At 55.7% G+C, this 20,377-nt stretch overlaps 1 protein-coding gene and 1 pseudogene across 1 annotated transcript in view; both read left to right on the top strand.

Annotated features, from left to right (window-relative positions):
• The window catches only part of LOC139603948 (zinc finger protein 850-like), a 118,394-nt pseudogene that overhangs the window by 45,784 nt on the left and 52,233 nt on the right, over positions 1-20,377 (top strand).
• LOC139603881 (zinc finger protein 436-like) overlaps positions 15,363-20,377 on the top strand; it is a 121,787-nt gene continuing 116,772 nt past the window's right edge. The window contains exon 1 of the mRNA XM_071454887.1: positions 15,363-15,555. The gene's annotated coding sequence lies outside the window, so the exon portion shown is untranslated. The remainder of the gene's footprint in view (positions 15,556-20,377) is intronic.

Raw genomic sequence — 20,377 nt, 5'->3', positions numbered from 1 at the left:
GGCAGGCCAGGTTCCACCTCCTCTGCTTAATCCCGGCACAGCAACCTCCTCAGCAGCTGCAAGAGCGGGATGCCCGTGTGCCCGCTGCCGCCTGCCCGGAGCCCTTCTGCCAGCCGAGCTGTGGAGCCGGGTGCCCACCTCTGCAGAGCTGCTGCCAGGAGAGGAGCCGATCCCAAACCAGGTCCTCGTCCTTCTGGAAGGGGCTGTCCCTGCAGACCGTGGCCCCTGGGGCAGCGCTGGCACTGGACGCGCTCCACGGACGCTGCAGGCGCTTCCCCGTCCGGTCCGGGCACCAGGTGTAATCCTCCTGGAAAAAACAAAGAACAATTGCACAAAAGTCAATTCAAAACAAGACCTGGAAACAAGAAAAAGCACAAAGCCTGTCACCGTTTCATGGGCCTGAGGAGGGTCTGACCACTCCATGTGAGAATTAAACCTGTCCACGGGCAGGGAAAATCTGCACCTCTCCCGCCCATAAACGCACCCCTTCCTCAAGGGCCTGCAGAGCAGACCAGCTGGGGCACGGCTTGGGAACCCGTCCCCCTCTGCCGCCCCCATCCACATGGATGGATGCTTTTGTCAGGCTGGCTGCCCCCGCCTCAGCCCGTGCCAGGCTGGCTGGCAGAAGCTGTCAGCAAGGCCAGGAGCCGGCTCCCCTTCCACAACATCCATCCTCTATCCTGCCAAAAAGCAGCTCGGCGGCCGGAGGGAAAATTAATATTCCCCAGCGCCGCCGAGCGGGGAACCTCCGGCGCGTGGCCAGGCCGAGCCCTGCCGTGCCTGGGAGCACCAGCATCCCCCCGCCCCTGCGCCGGCTGGGGACTCATCTTGATTCCATCGGGGCGCAGAGCGTGTCCTCCAGGCAGGGGCCGCGGCCAAAGCCAATCGGCTCTGCCCCGCCAGCGGCCAGCTCCAGGATGGTGTTCCCAGCTCCACGTCGTGCTCCAGAAGAACGCGCCAGCTGTGCCCGGGCTTGCGGGGACATCACGATGCCATTGAGCTGCAGGAGGATGTTTCCCCTGTCCCAGTCCGTGGCACCTTCACCACACTGCCACCACTTCTCCAATGGGACGGGCAGCACGGAGCCGCTCCCTCCACAGCTCGCGGGGACCAGCGGAAGCAGCATCTCCTCGGCTGTGCTCTCTCCTCTGCGCCGCGGCCGCAGGGAAACACTCCGGGGTTTTCTTCCAGCGCCACGAGACGCGTGCCGCTGCTGCTTGCTGGGCTCCTGGATCCTCCTGTGCACAGGGAGGCATCTCTGCTGTCTCCTGGGCCAGGCAGGGCTCCTGCAGCCAAGAATGCTCAAAAAGGTCCTCCAGTGCTGGCCTGTCTGTGGGATCCATGCATAAACACCACCTGATGAGGTGCTGGCACTCTGTGGAGAGAAACCAGAAACCGCCGCTCAGCGGGACAAGGCTCCTGTCCATGCTCTCCCACATTCCACAGCGCCCAGGCCACACCCGGAGTGCTCAGAGCTGCAGCCAAAAGCTTCCTATCAATCCTCTTTTGCGGAGGACACCAGCACAGAGGCACAGGTGCCACCTCCTCCAGCTAAGCCCAGGAGATGCACCTCCTCACCAGCTGCAAGAGCAGGACGCTTATGTGCCAGCCGCCCCTCCCAACCCCGTTCTTCCCCTCGTGCCTTGAAGGCACATCCCCACCTTGAGACACCCGGGGCAGGAAGAAGAGCTGGCCCCGGACGATGTCCTCTCGTTGGTGTGGAAAGGAAGGTGCCCTCAGAGCAGCTCATAGAGCAGGATGCCCAGGGACCAGATGGTGGCTGACTGGCCATGGTAGCAGCCAAAGAGGATCCACTCCGGTGGGCTGTACTCCGGCGTTCCTATGGGACACGGGCGCAGCTCATCAGGCCCATGCTGCTCCCTCCCTCCCAGCCAGCTCCCGTTCCACAACAGCCAGCCCCTGCCCTGCCAAAAAGCAACTTGGCTGCAGCTGGCTGAAGAAGGATTCCCCCTCCTTCCTTGCCTCCTTCCTTCCCTCCCTCTTCCCCCTATGCCAGCCAAGGGAGGAACTTCTGCTGCCCAGCTGGGCCCCGGCTTTGGGCTCACCTGACATCCGGGTGTAGAACGTGTCCTGGAGGATCGTGCCGCAGCCGAAGTCGATGAACTTCGCCTCACCCATGGCCAGGTCGACGAGGACGTTCTCGGCCTTGATGTGGGGGTGCAGGACGCCGCGGCTGCTGCAGTGCCCCATGGCCTCCAGCACCTGGCGGAACAGCCCCCGCGCCACGGGCTCCGTCAGGAACCGCCGCTCGTGCAGGAAGTACCAGAGGTGCTGACAGCGCTGCGGACGCTCCATGAGCAGCGCAAAGCCCTCGGGCACCTCGAACCAGTCCAGGAGCCGCACGACGCCGCGGAAGCCAGGCCGCGACACCATCCACAGCAGCGCCAGCTCCAGGGCCACAAGGGCGCCCTTGCACTGCGGGGGGACCGCGATGCCGTCAGCGGGGCCGATGCTGCGCTGTGCCTCGGGCAGCCCCTGCCCGGCCCCGCCGCGGCTCGCCATGGCCCGGCCCGGGGCGCTGCGCGGCCCCCGCTCACTCCACGCTCGCTGCCCTCGCAGCGTTCCGGCTGCCGCCCTGCCGGGCCTCGCCACAGCCCCGTCCTGCACGCCCCGCCGGCTCCTCCCGCTGGCCCCGCTCACTCCCCAGCCGCGCCCACTCCGAGATGCGCTCCCGGGACACTCGCTTGATGGCCGCCTGCGAGCCAAGGCCAGAGGCGGGCTGAGCTTGTCGCTCGCCGCCCGCCGCCACCCTCCGAGCCGGCCCCGTCTCTTCCCGGGGCGCCATCGGCGAGGCGGGGACCGGAGTAAACGCTGCCGCAGCCGCCGCTGCCCAGCAGCGGGCCCTGCCGCTAGAGCTGCTCTAGGGGAGGCCTCTCCGCCCGTGCGGGCGGCACCGCGCTGCCGCTCTTCTGCCCGGGGCACCCGCCCGCCCGGCGTGCTGCTGCTTGCCGAACCGCCCCGGGCTGCAGCGGCTCGGGGCCGGCGGCCGAGCTGGCGAGCGGCGGAGCTCGGAGCGGGGCAGCTGCCGGCCACGCTGTCGGCCACGGGGCGGAAGCCGGGCAGCAGCGGGGCGGCCGCGGGCGGAACCGCGGCAGGGGCTTCGTTCGGGGCCGGGGCCTCGGCCGGGGCTGGGCCAGAGCCCGCGCCAGGCGCGGCCAAAAGCCCGCGCTGCTCCGCCAGCACCAGAGCGAGCGGCTCTTCCAGCGGCGCCACAGCCAGGACAGAGAGAGCCCGGCCGAGGCGGAACCACGGCGGGCCGGGCAGGGGCGGGCACGGGGCGGCCCCGCCGAGGGGCGCCTTGCGGGACGCAGCATCAGCCAGGCTGGGAGAGGCGGAACACGGACGGCACGGGACAGAACGGGAGTAGCGTGAGTGTGAGAGGGAGAAGGGGATGTCGAGCGAGTGGGAAGTCGAGCAGAAAACCGATCGAGAGAAGCGCTGCTGCTGCTGCTGCTGTGGAGCCGCCGGAGCTCGCGGCCGTTCCTCCGTTGCCCCCGCGAACCCAACGGAGGAGCCGCCGCGCGCCCCAAGGAACGAAAGAGAGAAACAAACAGATCACACCCCAAAGTCATTCCTATTAGAGAAGTAACCAAAGAAAACAACGTAGCAATAACGAAGACTGTTGGCTTCTGGCTTCTTTCTTCTTTGCATGAGACCAAGCATTTCATGGGGAACAATTGCCTCTTCTGACAATTTTGCCAGAGTGGACTGGAGCAGAGCATTTACTTTTCAAATAGAAAAGGAAAATCGTGTCAGTAATGTCATCTCTTTTCATCCTCTGTTGACACAGTTGCAGGCTGCCAAAAGACATGGTCTGCAGTGTGGAACTTGGGGCCAAGTTTCTTTTTCTGCCAGAGGATGAGGAGGGGAAGTATCCCAGAATCATGGAGTCGTGGCATGGTTTGGCTTGGAAGGGATCTGGAAAATCCCATGGCTGCAACCCCCCTGCTGTGGCTGGGGACCCCTTGCACTGGACCGGCTTGTCTAGAGCTCCATGCAGCCTGGCCTTGAACACTGTCAGGGACGGGACATGCCCACCTTCTCTGGGCAACCTGTTCCAGGAGAGCCTTTTTTCTGAATCCCTTACCTAAACCTAATCTCTCTCCATTTGGATCCATTCTCCCTTGTCCTGTCCTTGCCTGCCCTCGTACAAAGTCCCTGTCCAGCTTTCTTGTGTGTTGCCCTCAGGTACTGGAAGGCCACAGCTGGATCAAGGCTGGGTCTCTTTCCCAGGCTGAAGAAGCCGAGCTGTGTCAGCCTTTCCTTGCAGGAGAGGAGCTGCAGCCCCGGCACCATCTGGGTGTCCCTGCTGGGCCCCTGCTGCAGCGTGTCCACGTCCTTGCCGTCCGTGCCGGGGAGCCCGGCAGAGGCGGAGGCAGCGCTGCAGGTGCAGGGTCAGCGGCGGGGAGGAGACCCGGCCCTGGCAGCGGCTCCGGGAGCAGCGATCGGCGCTGGGCCGCCCGCACTGCAGAGAGCCGGGGCCCTTGTGCCTGCCCTTGTGCCCAGGGCGCCTTTCCCCGCCGCCCGCCCGCCCGCCCGCTCGGGGGAAATGCCCCCTGTGCCGCCCCTCAGGGCCGCCCCTCGCCGCTGCCCCGGGCGCTCCCGGCGCCGCCTGGAGGGGCCCAGGCCTCGGCCTCACCCTGCTCAGCCCGAGGCCTGGAAAAGCAGATTCAAACACCCACCCAGAAAGTGCCCCAGGATGCCAAGGTCAATCTTTTGTCACCAGCACGGCTTTGCTATCAGAGTCTGGACGAGAGTAGAAAATCACCAGGGGAAAAGAGCATGAACAAGTTCTGCCTTGGCACTACCTCAAGCTGTGGGGTACCAGTTGTTGGTTTCACTGGCTCTGGATTGAAGGCACTTGAGACAGTAATTCATGTTCAGACTCAAGTGTTTATTATTTCTTATTGGTAAAACAGCCTCATTACTGGGAGTTCAGCAGCTTTTCATTAGAAGGCACAAAATGGCCAACAATCTCTTGTTCCAAGGTCTTTTAAGACTAAACTATCCAATTAGGAACTGACACCTAGATTATTTTCCCTTTTAACCCAATAACTGATCCCAAAGAGCCTGCAATGTGGAATTTCTGCCCAATTACAAAAAGCCACCCAAACTCATGAAGAAGAAGGAAGAAGCATGAAGAAGAAACCCAGGACGAAACACTGTGCCCTCCATTTTGCTTCCATCCACAACATACTAAAAATCCCAAAACCTCAATTTCTCAGAGTCAGAATAGACCAAAGCCCAAACACTGGAGGTGATAAAAATGGACTAAAACCACAACCAAGGAATTTGCATCGCCCTGAAATACCTTTCCCCTTACATCAGCCTGGTGCATATTCGTAGACCCTCATGCATATCCATCAACTACTTTACATATTCCAGGAATGATTTTACATGGCCCCTCCCTGGGTCTGCCTTTTCAGAGCATGTGTGTTTCTTGGCTGTGGTTTTGGCTCCTTCTCTTTATCACCTCCAGGTTTTGGGCCTTGGTGCACTCTGCCTTCAGACGGGGAGTGCTGATAGTTGGCAGATCTGTACAGGTGTCCTCATCCTGGGTGCATTGGATGTTATCCCATCCAAGCAGGCAGTTTAACACAAGCAGCTATTTCACTGATTAATAACAGAAATAAAAACTACATAACAAAGTTACTTTCAGAAACAGTCCCAGCCCATATTTGATCCCAGTCTGTGTGGTCCTGATCCATATGGTCCCAGAAACCTGGGATCCCAGTCCATACAGTCCCAGTCCATATTTGATCCCACTCCAGGCTATCCTGGTCTGGAGGGTTCTGATCCACAGGATCCCCATCCAGGTGATCCCAGCCCAGGTGATCCCAGCCCATATTTGATCCCAGTCTGTGGGGTCCTGCACACACTCCCAGGGTCTGGAATTCCAGTTCCCAGCCAGGAAAAAATGTTCCTGCCCTTGAACTTCCTTCCTATCCCCTCAACAAATTGCAATAAAATTATAAACAAAGAAATAATAATTGAAATTAAATAAATTATAATAAAAAAAATCTCAACTCTTCTTTACAATACTCCAACAATGATTTAACTCAAACCAACAATAACTATTACTATAATATTACCAATGCATATAAATAAACAAATTATATATCAAGAAATACCTTTTGAAAATTTTAACTCGATGACTAATATACTTTAGATAAAAATACCTAAAGAAACAACCAAGCAATCTAACACCTCTTAGTTAAACAATTCATATTACAAATATACTAAACACAAAACCAAACACCACTATAATTTCTCAGACATTTCAACCAAACAATTAAACTTTAATAACATCCTTAAGTACTCTTGAAAAACTAAAATTACTTTTAAAAAATTAATTGTGTGTGGGTGGTTTTATTTCAATATTGGTTTTTGGATTGTTTGGGATAGATGATTTAAAAAATGGGATTTTTATAGGAATTGAATCAGCTGAGAAGGTGGCACTCTGCAAACAGAACTGACTGAAAATGAACGGGACAGAAATCAGTAACTCTGAAAGTTTTATTTGCTATAAAATACAACCCACACACCCAGCCCCACACAATCCCCATCCCACTGCTCCAAATTGGGATCCCACTTCTCCCAATCCCCTTCCAACCCCATCTCACCCTGGTGGCTGTGGAATGGAGAGTTTGGCATGGGATTGAGGTTTTTTGAGGAGGGAACAAGGAATTTGAGGTAGGATTGAGCCTTTTTGGGTTAAAATTCAGTTATTTTCAGTGGGATTTGAGTGGTTTTGAAGTGACAGATTCATCCCTCTTTGCTTTTGGAGTAGAGAGAGATGGAAAAGAGAAAAAAATTCAGGCCAAACCAAAGGACAAGCAGGCAGGAGTGTTCCCAACATGGATCACAGGGAATGTGAGTGACCAGGGCTGTGCCCAAAGTGCCTCCTCCAGTGGGGGATGGAGCTGCAGCAGCGCACGAAGCTCTTCCCGCACTCGGGGCACTCGCAGGGCTTCCCTTACCGGTGCCTCCGTTGGTGTCGGGTCAAGTGAGAGCTGCTGGAGAAGCTCTTCCCACACTGGGGACACTCGTAGGGCCTCTCCCCAGTGTGGATGCGCCGGTGCTTGACGAGGTCAGAGTTGTACTTGAATCCCTTCCCACAGTCTGGGCAGCGGAATGGCCTCTCCTCTGTGTGAATCCGATAGTGCAGGAGGAGATTGGAGCTGGTCTGAAACCTCTTCCTGCATTTATCACACTCGTAGGGCCTCTCCCCTGTGTGGATGCGCCGGTGGGTGACGAGGGTGCAGTTGCGCTTGAATCCCTTCCCACAGTCGGGGCATTGGAAGGGCCTCTCCTCTGTGTGACTCTGATAGTGCTGGAGGAGACTGGAGCTGCTCTGAAACCTCTTCGCACACTTGGAACACTCATAGGGCCTCTCCCCAGTGTGGGTCCTCTGGTGCACGATCAGGCTGGAGCTCTGGCTGAAGCTCTTCCCACACTCCCCACACTCGTAGGGCCGTTCCCCAGTGTGGGTCCTCTGGTGCACGATCAGGTGGCAGTTCCTCCTGAAGCTCTTCCCACACTCCACGCACGTGTGGGGCTTCTCCCCATCATGGAGCTGCTCATAGAGCACCAGCTCTGAGCTCTGGCTCCATCTCCAGCCGCCTTCACGGCCCAGGCTGGCTCTTTCCCCCTCACATCCCCGCCATCTGCGTTTGCAGCCCCTCCTCGTGCGGCATCTCCGGGCCTTTTCCTCCCCGTTGGCTTCCTGCGCCGTGGAGCCGCTCAAAACAGCCTCTGCCACCAGGTTCTGCCGCGGGCATTTGTCCTCCCTGCTCTCCATGCTCAGCTCCTGCTCTGGGCGAGGAAGGACAAGGACAGCATGGGATTTGCCTCCCTGCCACACGCAAGGGCAACGAGATCCCCCCAGGGCACACCCGGGGACGCAGTGCCCCCTCTTGGCTCTCCCCATTTCGGGATGCTGGGGCTGTTTGGGCTCCCGGGCTCCCTTCTCCCCTCATTCTCTGCTCTGGGCTGCAGCGGCTCCAAGGAGTCCCCCCTGCCCCTCTCCAGGCTCTTGAGGCTCCCGCCAATGGCGGCGCTCCCCCCTCTCTGGCCTCCCCACTTTGGCCTCCTGGGGCACACAGGGCTCTGCTCCTCCAGGCTGCCTCTGCCCGCAGCCGCCACCGCCACCCCCCGATGTCCCCCCGAGGGGCCTTTTCCGCTCACCCTTGGACTTCTTCATTCTCCAAACATCCCCCCAAAAACCCAACCCAGGGACCCCCCGGGATATCCGGGCCGGGCTCCCCCTCCCCGCTCACCGGAGCCATGGGGGGGGTGATGATCCCACAGGTGGGGGCTGCGAATTCAGGCAGGGCTCGAGACCGCGTGGCTCCCGCAGCTCAGCCTTGATCCGCCTTTGTCCCTCCTCTTCCTCTTCCTCCCGCTCCTCTCTGTTTTCCCCACCTCCTTCTCATCTTCTATCACTCCCCTTCCATTTCTTCTCCTCCTCCTCCCCCCTAACCCCGCCTCCTCCTCCCCCTCCATCCCTGCCCTTCCCTCCCTCCTCCTCCTCCCCCAGCAGCAGCCACACCCTCGGTGCCCCGTTCCCGCAGCCCTCGCAGCCCGCGGCAGCAGCGGCCATGGAGCCGGGCCAGGTCGGCATGGGCAGCGCGGGGCTCTCGGCTGCTCCCAGCCGCTGCGGGCGGGGGGAACCCGGCCCAGGCCAAAGGAGAGGCAAACTGGGCAAACTGGGGGCACATCACAAAGCTAAGGATGCAGCAGAAAATGGAGCTGAAAGAGTTAGTTTAATATTAACTCCAAACGAGGAAAAGCTGGAAATTCCAAAGTTTAGGGAAGCCGAGAAAAAAGAATTAAACAAGATAGGAAATGAACAAGATAAATCAGGGTAATAGAAACTTCTACATGACTTAATAAAATGTGCTTACTAGGAAAAGATTAGAAGACGTGCATCAGAAACCCCACTGGCGTACTCAAGCTTTGTGTGATCATTTTTTAAGGAATTTTGGGTGCACTGGGATTTTTGGTGTAGCAAAGCAAGTCACTGAAAGATGCTTAATTTGCCAAAGGATAAATAAAAAGGTGATGAGAAAAACAACATTAGGAGGTCATGAGTTAGCTCGTCGACCATTTCAAAATATCCAAGCAGAAGTTTGGATTTGTTAGGTTCTGGATTTATTTGGAAAAAAACCCATTTAATCTAGAAGAAAGAGAATATGCCATATGTTAGACAGGAGATTTTAGGAGAATAAAAATCTTTGAAGTATCAGAAACACCCGAGGAAAAAACCAAGAAAATAAAAAGGGGAAATGAAAGGGAGGGGAACAAGAGGAAAAGTCAGAAAGAGAATGGGATCCTCTGCAGGTCTTGCCCCCTCCGTTGGCGGCCGAGGCGCCTGTCCCGGGTCCCGGCTCGCTGCCCGCCTCAGCTCCGCCTGCCCCGGTTTCCATCCCAGGTGCGGGCTCACTGCCCAGGGCAGCTCCACCTGCCCCGGCGCTGGCGGTGAATTTGTGTGCCCTGGCCCCACTGCCCGGCCCGCGGCCGCTCTGCCGGCCATGCTGGGCAAGATGGGGTTGCTCTGTCCTGCCGCGTGGGCCGAGGTCACCGCGCCGACCGCACCGAGGGCGGGTCCCAGCCATCCCATCCCCGGCTGCCCTGCCCGTGCCAGCTGCGCTGGGCAGCGCCGCTGCTGCTGCCGGGGTCTCCCACCTGCCTTTTCTCTGCCGGGAGCTGCCGGATCAGCCGCCATAAGCCATGTGGGGGCTGCCCACGCTCCGGCTCGGCCTCCACGGGAAGATCCCCCTCTGGCGATTCCGGCAGCACACCCTGCCCACACTCCGACCGAGCCTCGGCGGGATATCCTCCCCTGACCCCTCCTGCTCTGAGTTACGTCCCCTTGGTAACCACAGCTCCGGCTGTTCAGGGAAAATCCCTCTCTCTACAGGAAGCACCTTATCAAAACACTAGGAGCTCAGTTAAAAGGCAGCCCTCTCCAAATTCTTTCTCAAAACAAAAACTCTCCAAGAATCTCTTTAGTGTGAGAGAGTCAAGGCATTGCTTGGTTCTGGCCAGGATGGGCAACAGAAATACTTTCATCCACAAATAGCCTGGCTGTGCAGAAAACATCATTCCATGACATGTCAGTTTTACTCGATTTTTCCTAAACTTTACGTAGTCTGAACCAATCTAAATCCACTGCTTTAATGTTCATTGCTTCCAAGTCGTGTAAGTTTTTAGTATTTGGTTTCCTATTAGACTCGGATTTCTTCCCCTCTGCTGTGAATTCCGCCCACACTCCTGGATTTCCTTCTCAGCCTTTTCCAGACCAGGTGTCTCCAGCTGTGCGGGGGCAGTGTCTGGGGTAGCTGTTGGTTGCTGTTTGCTGCGGGGCGTTGATGTTTTGTTGCTGGTCCTTATCTCTGTGGGTGTCTTTTGGGCTATTCCCAGTCTGTTCGGATGTTAAACTCGTCTCCATTGAGTGGTGGAGATGAGTTTAACATCCGAACAGACTGGGAACCCCTTAAATAAAACCTTTAAAATTTCTTTCCCAAAGGCAAACCTTTGAGTAGAGAAACCTTTCTGAGCAGAGAAATAAGATTTAAAAGAAGCAGGATGGGTACATTTTGCAGCAGTGCAGTCGCAGGCAGCCCAGAGTGTGGGTGTGAGTGAGCCCCAGGGTGGAATTGTGCCGCGGTGCTCCCCAGCAGCTGTGGCAGTGCAGGCCCAGCCAGCGCTGGAGCTGCAGCAGCGGCAGCGAGGCTTGGCCGCAGTGGCTGGAGGTGCCAGGGGAGGGTGGCCAGGATTCCCGAGGGTTTGAGCAGAGGATCTGTGGGCAGGCCCAGGGGCTTGGCCCGCTGTGGAGCCCTGGCTGCTGCTGCGTTGCCTTCAGGGCAGGCTCAGGGGCGGCTCCCATGGTCCTGCTGCGGGCGGGAAGTGCAAATCTCCGGGGCTTCAGAGCCCCTGAGGCCAGGCTGAGGGGTCCCCCCGTGCTCAGCTGTGCTGGCGGCTGTTTCTGGCCTCAGGGACACTTGGCGTGGGCCCCTTGGCCACCAGTGGTGCTGCTTTGCACTCCTTAGGCAGGAGCCGATGGCCTGGCTGGGTGTTGGCAACAGCAAAGTCCCAGGGCAGGCTCTGTGCCAGCCCAGCTTCCTGGGGGAGAGATTCCACAGGAGACAGGATCCTGGCTACAGCCTGCCTTACATTTACATCCCTTATTTCCACCCTGCACTAGGTGGAGAACTGCCCAGGTAAGGAATTCCAGACATGAATTCCAAGGGAGATAATTGAATATCTGCCTTGGGTCTGGCTCTTTTTCTTGCCAAGGCCAATGGCAAAAGCTGTACCCATGGCATCTTGGTTTCTATCTCCGGCTTCCAAAGGTGTTTCTTTATTTCCCCATTCATTCTTTCTACCCAACCCGAGCTCTGGGCTTGCCAGGGGTTATGGAGGTCCCATTGTATTCCTAAAGCTGCCATAACCCCCTGAAGGGTCTTTCCTGTAAAATGAGTTCCCCATCTGAATCTATTGCTTCCACAATCCATTATCTTTGAATTATTTCTTTTAGAAATAGGTTAATAAGTGATCCAGTGCTTGCTGAAGCAGTCAGAATTGCTTTTGCCCCCCTGTTAGGTGCCATGGTGTCAGCAGAAGATTTTGAAGCCTTCCTGCTCAGGGCATTTCAGTGCCAGGCTCTTACAAGCACCCACAGCTCCGCGGGTTGAGCTGAGCATGGGGCGGTGACCTGCGCTTTGTCTGATTCCCCTTCCTTAATAACAGCCTGTCTTGTAGCTCTTTTCCCTCCTGCTGCCCTTGCAGAGCCATGCACAAACACATTGTCTCCCTCAGGCCAGGGAATGTCCCATCAATCTCTCCCAGCCTGGCTCGGGAGCTCTGTCCCTTGAGTGCAGTCCTGGGTTCCTTGCCAGCCCCTCTCCAGGCTGTTCAAACAGGAGGCTGGGTTAAACCCTTGCCCTGTCCTCAGTTCTGAATCCTCCTGTGCCATTGAACAAGTTTCATACTGTAATAACCGAGCCCTGCTCATCCATTTAGAGGCTCTTTTGGTTGTCAAAGCTTTAACTTGATGCCAGACTTGAACTCTAGGAGATCCTCCTGTTGTCATCAGTTTTCAGCCTCTGCTCCCACGGAAGCTGTGGCTGCACAATTCTGCAGACAATGAGGCTGCTCTCTGGCCACTGGGTTAAACATTTTAGCACAAGAATTCCTTTGGCAAGACCCTGTTTAACGTCCACCTATAATTCAAATTCCTTTTCCCTGTCTGGAAGGCCCAGGCCACTCGCCTCAGTTAATCTTAATTTTAACACTTGAAAATTCTGTGTTTCCTCCTTGTGTCCATCCATCCAGTTTGTTGACTGGCAAGATAGGAGTGTTGTAGGGAGACATCCTTGGCTCCCAAAGCCCTGCCTTCTACAGGGACTCAATACCAGGCTGTAAGCCCTTCCTTCCCTCTCTTGGAACAGGGTATTGCTTGTCCTGGTTGCTTTAATTTGTAGAGGCTCCATATCTAATTTTCTGTACTTCCCTGGGGCTGCCCACACTTCTGGGTTCACTTCAGCATAGGCCTTGTCAGACTTTTGACACAGAGGTACAACAGAACTAGCCTCTGTATCCCTTTTTACAGTATTAAAATCCAGCTCTCAAACTCCTTCCTAGTTAATTACAATCACAGGAGGAAGAAAAAGAAATTTATTTCAAACCTATCCCCCACAGCTTCTAATAGTGGTTGAACAAATCATACCTGCTCATCTTTCCCTCTCATTCCCTTAAAAATTAAAATATTCCTGTACTATTTTCCCCTTTAGGTCTAAGATTCAGAGCAGATTGAGAGGCCCCTGTGTCCATCAGGAAATGCCTCCTCTCAATGCAGACCCACCTGAATGTTCTCAAGGGCTCCAGTGTGGAGGGTCCCTGGTGTGATGGGAGCTGTGACAGCCCTGCCAATCCATGTCCATCACGGGCTGGACTTGCTGGTCCTGAGGGTGCTGCTGTCTCTGCTTGCAGTGTCCTTGTGCCCTGCAGCTGGAGCCCTGATTCCTTGCCAGGGGCTGTTTGGGTGGGCTGTGCCCTGCCGAGGAGGGCAATGCCTCTGCCGGGTGCTTGTGGCCGAGCCGTGCCCTGGGTGCTGGGGCCCCCTTGGGCCCTGGGGCTGATCCCTCAGGGGCTGTAGGAGCTCTGCCCTGGCCTTTGCCTTCAGCTTGGCCTTTTGCTGCTCCCTTCTTGCATTCACCTGCTGGGCCTTTGTGCCCAAGTGCTGCAGGGCCTTCTTCTGCCCCTCCTGCAGCCCCCCTCAGTGCCTGTGGGTGCTTGTCTTGCTTTACAAGACAGGCGTCTGCTTGGGAAGGCAGAAAAAGCCTCTCTTGGAATGGAGAATGCAAACCCCCTCCCTCTTAATTTTTAGGATAGTGAAATCAAGGGGCTCTCAGGCAAAGATATGGGATTAGGAATAACGGTTCTTTCCTAGTGTGTATAATATAATAATAGTAGTGTGTATAAACAGGTCCGGCAGTGACAACAAACAGAGCCCGGAGCCGGTCCCGGCCTTTCGGCCGCGGCGCTTTCCCCTTGGGTGCAGTTCCGGGCACGGCCGGCAGGGGCGCCGGTGGCTCCCGCGGGGCGGGGCAGCGCATCCCTGCCATGGGAACCTCTCTTAACGGCAACAGAGCAATCCCTTCATCTAACTCTTTCACTTTTTTACCTTCCGTAGCCTTTCTCCCGTGTTTTGAGAAAGAATTTGGAGAGGGCTGCCTTTTAACTGAGCTCCTAGTGTTTTGATAAGGTGCTTCCTGTAGAGAGAGGGATTTTCCCTGAACAGCCGGAGCTGTGGTTACCAAGGGGACGTAACTCAGAGCAGGAGGGGTCAGGGGAGGATATCCCGCCGAGGCTCGGTCGGAGTGTGGGCAGGGTGTGCTGCCGGAATCGCCAGAGGGGGATCTTCCCGTGGAGGCCGAGCCGGAGCGTGGGCAGCCCCCACATGGCTTATGGCGGCTGATCCGGCAGCTCCCGGCAGAGAAAAGGCAGGTGGGAGACCCCGGCAGCAGCAGCGGCGCTGCCCAGCGCAGCTGGCACGGGCAGGGCAGCCGGGGATGGGATGGCTGGGACCCGCCCTCGGTGCGGTCGGCGCGGTGACCTCGGCCCACGCGGCAGGACAGAGCAACCCCATCTTGCCCAGCATGGCCGGCAGAGCGGCCGCGGGCCGGGCAGTGGGGCCAGGGCACACAAATTCACCGCCAGCGCCGGGGCAGGTGGAGCTGCCCTGGGCAGTGAGCCCGCACCTGGGATGGAAACCGGGGCAGGCGGAGCTGAGGCGGGCAGCGAGCCGGGACCCGGGACAGGCGCCTCGGCCGCCAACGGAGGGGGCAAGACCTGCAGAGGATCCCACTCTCTTTCTGACTTTTCCTCTTGTTCCCCTCCCTTTCATTTCCCCTTTTTATTTTCTTGTTTTTTTTCCTCGGGTGTTTCTGATACTTCAAAGATTTTTATTCTCCTAAAATCTCCTGTCTAACATATGGCATATTCTCTTTTTTCTAGATTAAATGGGTTTTTTTCCAAATAAATCCAGAACCTAACAAATCCAATGCTTGGATATTTTGAAATGGTCGACGAGCTAACTCATGACCTCCTAATGTTGTTTTTCTCATCACCTTTTTATTTATCCTTTGGCAAATTAAGCATCTTTCAGTGACTTGCTTTGCTACACCAAAAATCCCAGTGCACCCAAAATTCCTTAAAAAATGATCACACAAAGCTTGAGTACGCCAGTGGGGTTTCTGATGCACGTCTTCTAATCTTTTCCTAGTAAGCACATTTTATTAAGTAATTGTCTTCCATGTAGAAGTTTCTATTTCCCTGATTTATCTTGTTCATTTCCTATCTTGTTTAATTCTTTTTTCTCGGCTTCCCTAAACTTTGGAATTTCCAGTTTTTCCTCGTTTGGAGTTAATATTAACATAACTCTTTCAGCTCCATTTTCTGCTGCATCCTTAGCTTTGTGATCTGCCCCCAGTTTGCCCAGTTTGCCTCTCCTTTGGCCGGGCCGGGTTCCCCCCGCCCGCAGCGGCTGGGAGCAGCCGAGAGCCCTGCGCTGCCCATGCAGACCTGGCCCGGCTCCATGGCCGCTGCTGCCGCGGGCTGCGAGGGCTGCGGGAACGGGGCACCGAGGGTGTGGCTGCTGCTGGGGGAGGAGGAGGAGGGAGGGAAGGGCAGGGATGGAGGGGGAGGAGGAGGCGGGGTAAGGGGGCAGGAGGGGGAGAAGGAATGGAAGGGGCGGGATGGAAGAGGAGCAGGAGGTGGGGATAAGACAGGGGAGGAGGAGGAGGGGGGATGGAAGAGGAGGAGCGGGAGGAGAAAGAGCAGTGAAGGAGGCGGGGTTAGGGGGGAGGAGGAGAGGGAGGTGGAGATAGGACAGAGGAGGAGCGGGAGGAAGAGGAAGAGGAGGGACAAAGGCGGATCAAGGCTGAGCTGCGGGAGCCACGCGGTCTCGATCCCTGCCTGAATTCGCAGCCCCCACCTGTGGGATCATCGCCCCCCCCCATGGCTCCGGTGAGCGGGGAGGGGGAGCCCGGCCCGGATATCCCGGGGGGTCCCTGGGTTGGGTTTTTGGGGGGATGTTTGGAGAATGAAGAAGTCCAAGGCTGAGCGGAAAAGGCCCCTCGGGGGGACATCGGGGGGTGGCGGTGGCGGCTGCGGGCAGAGGCAGCCTGGAGGAGCAGAGCCCTGTGTGCCCCAGGAGGCCAAAGTGGGGAGGCCAGAGAGGGGGGAGCGCCGCCATTGGCGGGAGCCTCAAGAGCCTGGAGAGGGGCAGGGGGGACTCCTTGGAGCCGCTGCAGCCCAGAGCAGAGAATGAGGGGAGAAGGGAGCCCGGGAGCCCAAAGAGCCCCGGCATCCCGAAATGGGGAGAGCCAAGAGGGGGCACTGCGTCCCCAGAGACGGCCTGGGGGGATCTCGTTGCCCTTGCCTGTGGCACGGAGGCAAATCCCATGCTGTCCTTGTCCTTCCTCGCCCAGAGCAGGAGCTGAGCATGGAGAGCAGGGAGGACAAATGCCCGTGGCAGAACCTGGTGGCAGAGGCCGTTTTGAGCGGCTCCACGGCGCAGGAAGCCAACGGGGAGGAAAAGGCCCGGAGCTGCCGCACGAGGAGGGGCTGCAAACGCAGATGGCGGGGACCTGAGGGGGAAAGAGCCAGCCTGGGCCGGGAAGGCGGCTGGAGATGGAGCCAGAGCTCGGAGCTGGTGCTCCATGAGCAGCTCCATGATGGGGAGAAGCCCCACATGTGCGTGGAGTGTGGGAAGAGCTTCAGGTGGAACTCCGAGGTGATCAAGCACCAGAGGACCCACACTGGGGAATGGCCCTACGAGTGTGGGGAGTGTGGGAAGAGCTTCAGCTGGAGCTCCAGCCTGATCAGGCACCAGAGGACCCACACGGGGGAGAGGCCCTATGAGTGCTCCAAGTGTGGGAAGAGGTTTCAGACCAGCTCCAGTCTCCTCCAGCACTATCAGAGTCACACAGAGGAGAGGCCCTTCCAATGCCCCGACTGTGGGAAGGGATTCAAGCGCAACTCTGACCTCATCAAGCACCAGCGCATCCACACAGGGGAGAGGCCCTACGAGTGTGATAAATGCAGGAAGAGGTTTCAGACCCGCTCCCATCTCCTCCGGCACTATCGGATTCACACAGAGGAGAGGCCATTCCGCTGCCCCGACTGTGGGAAGGGATTCCAGCAGAACTCCACCCTCGTCAGGCACCGGCGCATCCACACAGGGGAGAGGCCCTATGAGTGTCCCCAGTGTGGGAAGAGCTTCTCCTGCAGCTCTCACTTGACCCAACACCAACGGAGGCACCGGTAAGGGAAGCCCTGCGAGTGCCCCGAGTGCGGGAAGAGCTTCGTGCGCTGCTGCAGCTCCATCCCCCACTGGAGGAGGCACTTTGGGCACAGCCCTGGTCACTCACATTCCCTGTGATCCATGTTGGGAACACTCCTGGCTGCTTGTCCTTTGGTTTGGCCTGAATTTTTTTCTCTTTTCCATCTCTCTCTACTCCAAAAGCAAAGAGGGATGAATCTGTCACTTCAAAACCACTCAAATCCCACTGAAAATAACTGAATTTTAACCCAAAAAGGCTCAATCCTACCTCAAATTCCTTGTTCCCTCCTCAAAAAACCTCAATCCCATGCCAAACTCTCCATTCCACAGCCACCAGGGTGAGATGGGGTTAGAAGGGGACTGGGAGAAGTGGGATCCCAATTTGGAGCAATGGGATGGGGATTGTGTGGGCCTGGGTGTGTGGGTTGTATTTGATAGCAAATAAAACTTTCAGAGTTACTGATTTCTGTCCCGTTCATTTTCAGTCAGTTCTGTTTGCAGAGTGCCACCTTCTCAGCTGATTCAATTCCTATAAAAATCCCATTTTTTAAATCATCTAGCCTCTAACAATTAAAAAACCAATATCCAAATAAAACCACGCACCCCCAATAAACCTTTTAAAAATAATTTTAATTGTTTTGGAGTACTTAAGGATGTTATTAAAGTTTAATTGTTTGGTTGAAATGTCTGAGAAATTGTACTGGTGTTTGCTTTTGTGTTTAGTATATTTGTAATATGAATTGTTTTACTAAGGTGTGTTAGATTGCTTGGTAGTTTCTTTAGATATTTTTTATCTAAAGTACATTAGTCATCGAGTTAAAATTTTCAAAAGGTATTTCTTGATATATAATTTGTTTATTTATATGTATTGGTAATATTATAGTAATAGTTGTATCTTTGGTTTGAATCATTGTTGGAGTATTGTAAAGAAGAGTTGAGATTTTTATATTTTATTTTTATTATAATTATTAAAATTTCAATTATTATTTCTTTGTTTATAATTGTATTGCAATTTGTTGCGGGGATAGGAAGGAAGTTCAAGGGCAGGAACATTTTTTCCTTGCTGGGAACTGGAATTCCAGACCCTGGGAGTGTGTGCAGGACCCCACAGACTGGGATCAAATATGGGCTGGGATCAAATATGGGCTTGGATCCTTTGGATTGGGGCTGCACAGGCTGGGACCATATGGATCAGGACCACACAGACTGGGATCAATTGGACTGGGATCAAATATGGGCTGGGACTGTTTCTGAAAGTAACTTTGTTATAAGTTTTTATTTCTGTTGTTAATTAAGCTCAGTGAAAAGGCTGCTTGTGTTAAACTGCCTGCTTGGATGGGATAACATCCAATGCACACAGGATGAGGACACCTGTACAGATCTGCCAACTATCAGCACTCCCCGTCTGAAGGCAGAGTGCACCAAGGCCCAAAACCTGGAGGTGATAAAGAGAAGGAGCCAAAACCACAGCCAAGAAACACACATGCTCTGAAAAGGCAGACCCAAGGAGGGGCCATGTAAAATCATTCCTGGAATATGTAAAGTACTTTATGGGTATGTGTGAGGCTCTATGAATATGCACCAGGCTGATGTAAGGGGAAAGGTATTTCAGGGCGATGCAGATTCCTTGGTTGTGGTTTTAGTCCATTTTTATCACCTCCAGTTTTTGGGCTTTGGTCCATTCTGACTCTGAGAAGTTTAGGTTTTGGGATTTTTAGTATGTTGTGGATGGAAGCAAAATAGAGGGCCCAGTGTTTTGTCCTGGGTTTCTTCTTCATGCTTCTTCCTTCTTCTTCATGAGTTTGGGTGGCTTTTTGTAATTGGGCAGAAATTCCACATTGCAGGCTCTTTGGGATCAGTAATTAGGTTAAAAGGGAAAATAATCTAGGTGTCAGTTCCTAATTGGATAGTTTAGTCTTAAAAGACCTTGGAACAAGAGATTGTTGGCCATTTTGTGCCTTCTAATGAAAAGCTGCTGAACTCCCAGTAATGAGGCTGTTTTACCAATAAGAAATAATAAACACTTGAGTCTGAACATGAATTACTGTCTCAAGTGCCTTCAATCCAGAGCCAGTGAAACCAACAACTGGTACCCCACAGCTTGAGGTAGTGCCAAGGCAGAACTTGTTCATGCTCTTTTCCCCTGGTGATTTTCTACTCTCGTCCAGACTCTGATAGCAAAGCCGTGCTGGTGACAAAAGATTGACCATGGCATCCTGGGGCACTTTCTGGGTGGGTGTTTGAATCTGCTTTTCCAGGCCTCGGGCTGAGCAGGGTGAGGCCGAGGCCTGGGCCCCTCCAGGCGGCGCCGGGAGTGCCCGGGGCAGCGGCGAGGGGCGGCCCTGAGGGGCGGCACAGGGGGCATTTCCCCCGAGCGGGCGGGCGGGCGGGCGGCGGGGAAAGGCGCCCTGGGCACAAGGGCAGGCACAAGGGCCCCGGCTCTCTGCAGTGCGGGCGGCCCAGCGCCGATCGCTGCTCCCGGAGCCGCTGCCAGGGCCGGGTCTCCTCCCCGCCGCTGACCCTGCACCTGCAGCGCTGCCTCCGCCTCTGCCGGGCTCCCCGGCACGGACGGCAAGGACGTGGACACGCTGCAGCAGGGGCCCAGCAGGGACACCCAGATGGTGCCAGGGCTGCAGCTCCTCTCCTGCAAGGAAAGGCTGACACAGCTCGGCTTCTTCAGCCTGGGAAAGAGACCCAGCCTTGATCCAGCTGTGGCCTTCCAGTACCTGAGGGCAACACACAAGAAAGCTGGACAGGGACTTTGTACGAGGGCAGGCAAGGACAGGACAAGGGAGAATGGATCCAAATGGAGAGAGATTAGGTTTAGGTAAGGGATTCAGAAAAAAGGCTCTCCTGGAACAGGTTGCCCAGAGAAGGTGGGCATGTCCCGTCCCTGACAGTGTTCAAGGCCAGGCTGCATGGAGCTCTAGACAAGCCGGTCCAGTGCAAGGGGTCCCCAGCCACAGCAGGGGGGTTGCAGCCATGGGATTTTCCAGATCCCTTCCAAGCCAAACCATGCCACGACTCCATGATTCTGGGATACTTCCCCTCCTCATCCTCTGGCAGAAAAAGAAACTTGGCCCCAAGTTCCACACTGCAGACCATGTCTTTTGACAGCCTGCAACTGTGTCAACAGAGACAGAGATGACATTACTGACATGATTTCCCTTTTCTACTTGAAAAGTAAATGCTCTGCTCCAGTCCACTCTGGCAAAATTGTCAGAAGAGGCAATTGTTCCCCATGAAATGCTTGGTCTCATGCAAAGAAGAAAGAAGCCAGAAGCCAACACTCTTCGTTATTGCTACATTGTTTTCTTTGGTTACTTCTCTAATAGGAATGACTTTGGGGTGTGATTTGTTTGTTTCTCTCTTTCGTTCCTTGGGGCGCGTGGCGGCTCCTCCGTTGGGTTTGCGGGGGGAACGCAGGAACGGCCGCGAGCTCCGCCAGTTCCGCAGCAGCAGCAGCAGCAGCAGCAGCAGCAGCGCTTCTCTTGATTGGTTTTC

This window comes from Agelaius tricolor, unplaced genomic scaffold (assembly GCF_023055355.1).
Source record: "Agelaius tricolor isolate 1412-34295 unplaced genomic scaffold, bAgeTri1.0.p SCAF_42, whole genome shotgun sequence".
Classification (NCBI taxonomy): Eukaryota; Metazoa; Chordata; class Aves; order Passeriformes; family Icteridae; genus Agelaius; species Agelaius tricolor.
The sequence above is the reverse complement of the archived record's forward strand: the minus strand, read 5'-3'. Positions and strand labels throughout refer to the sequence as shown.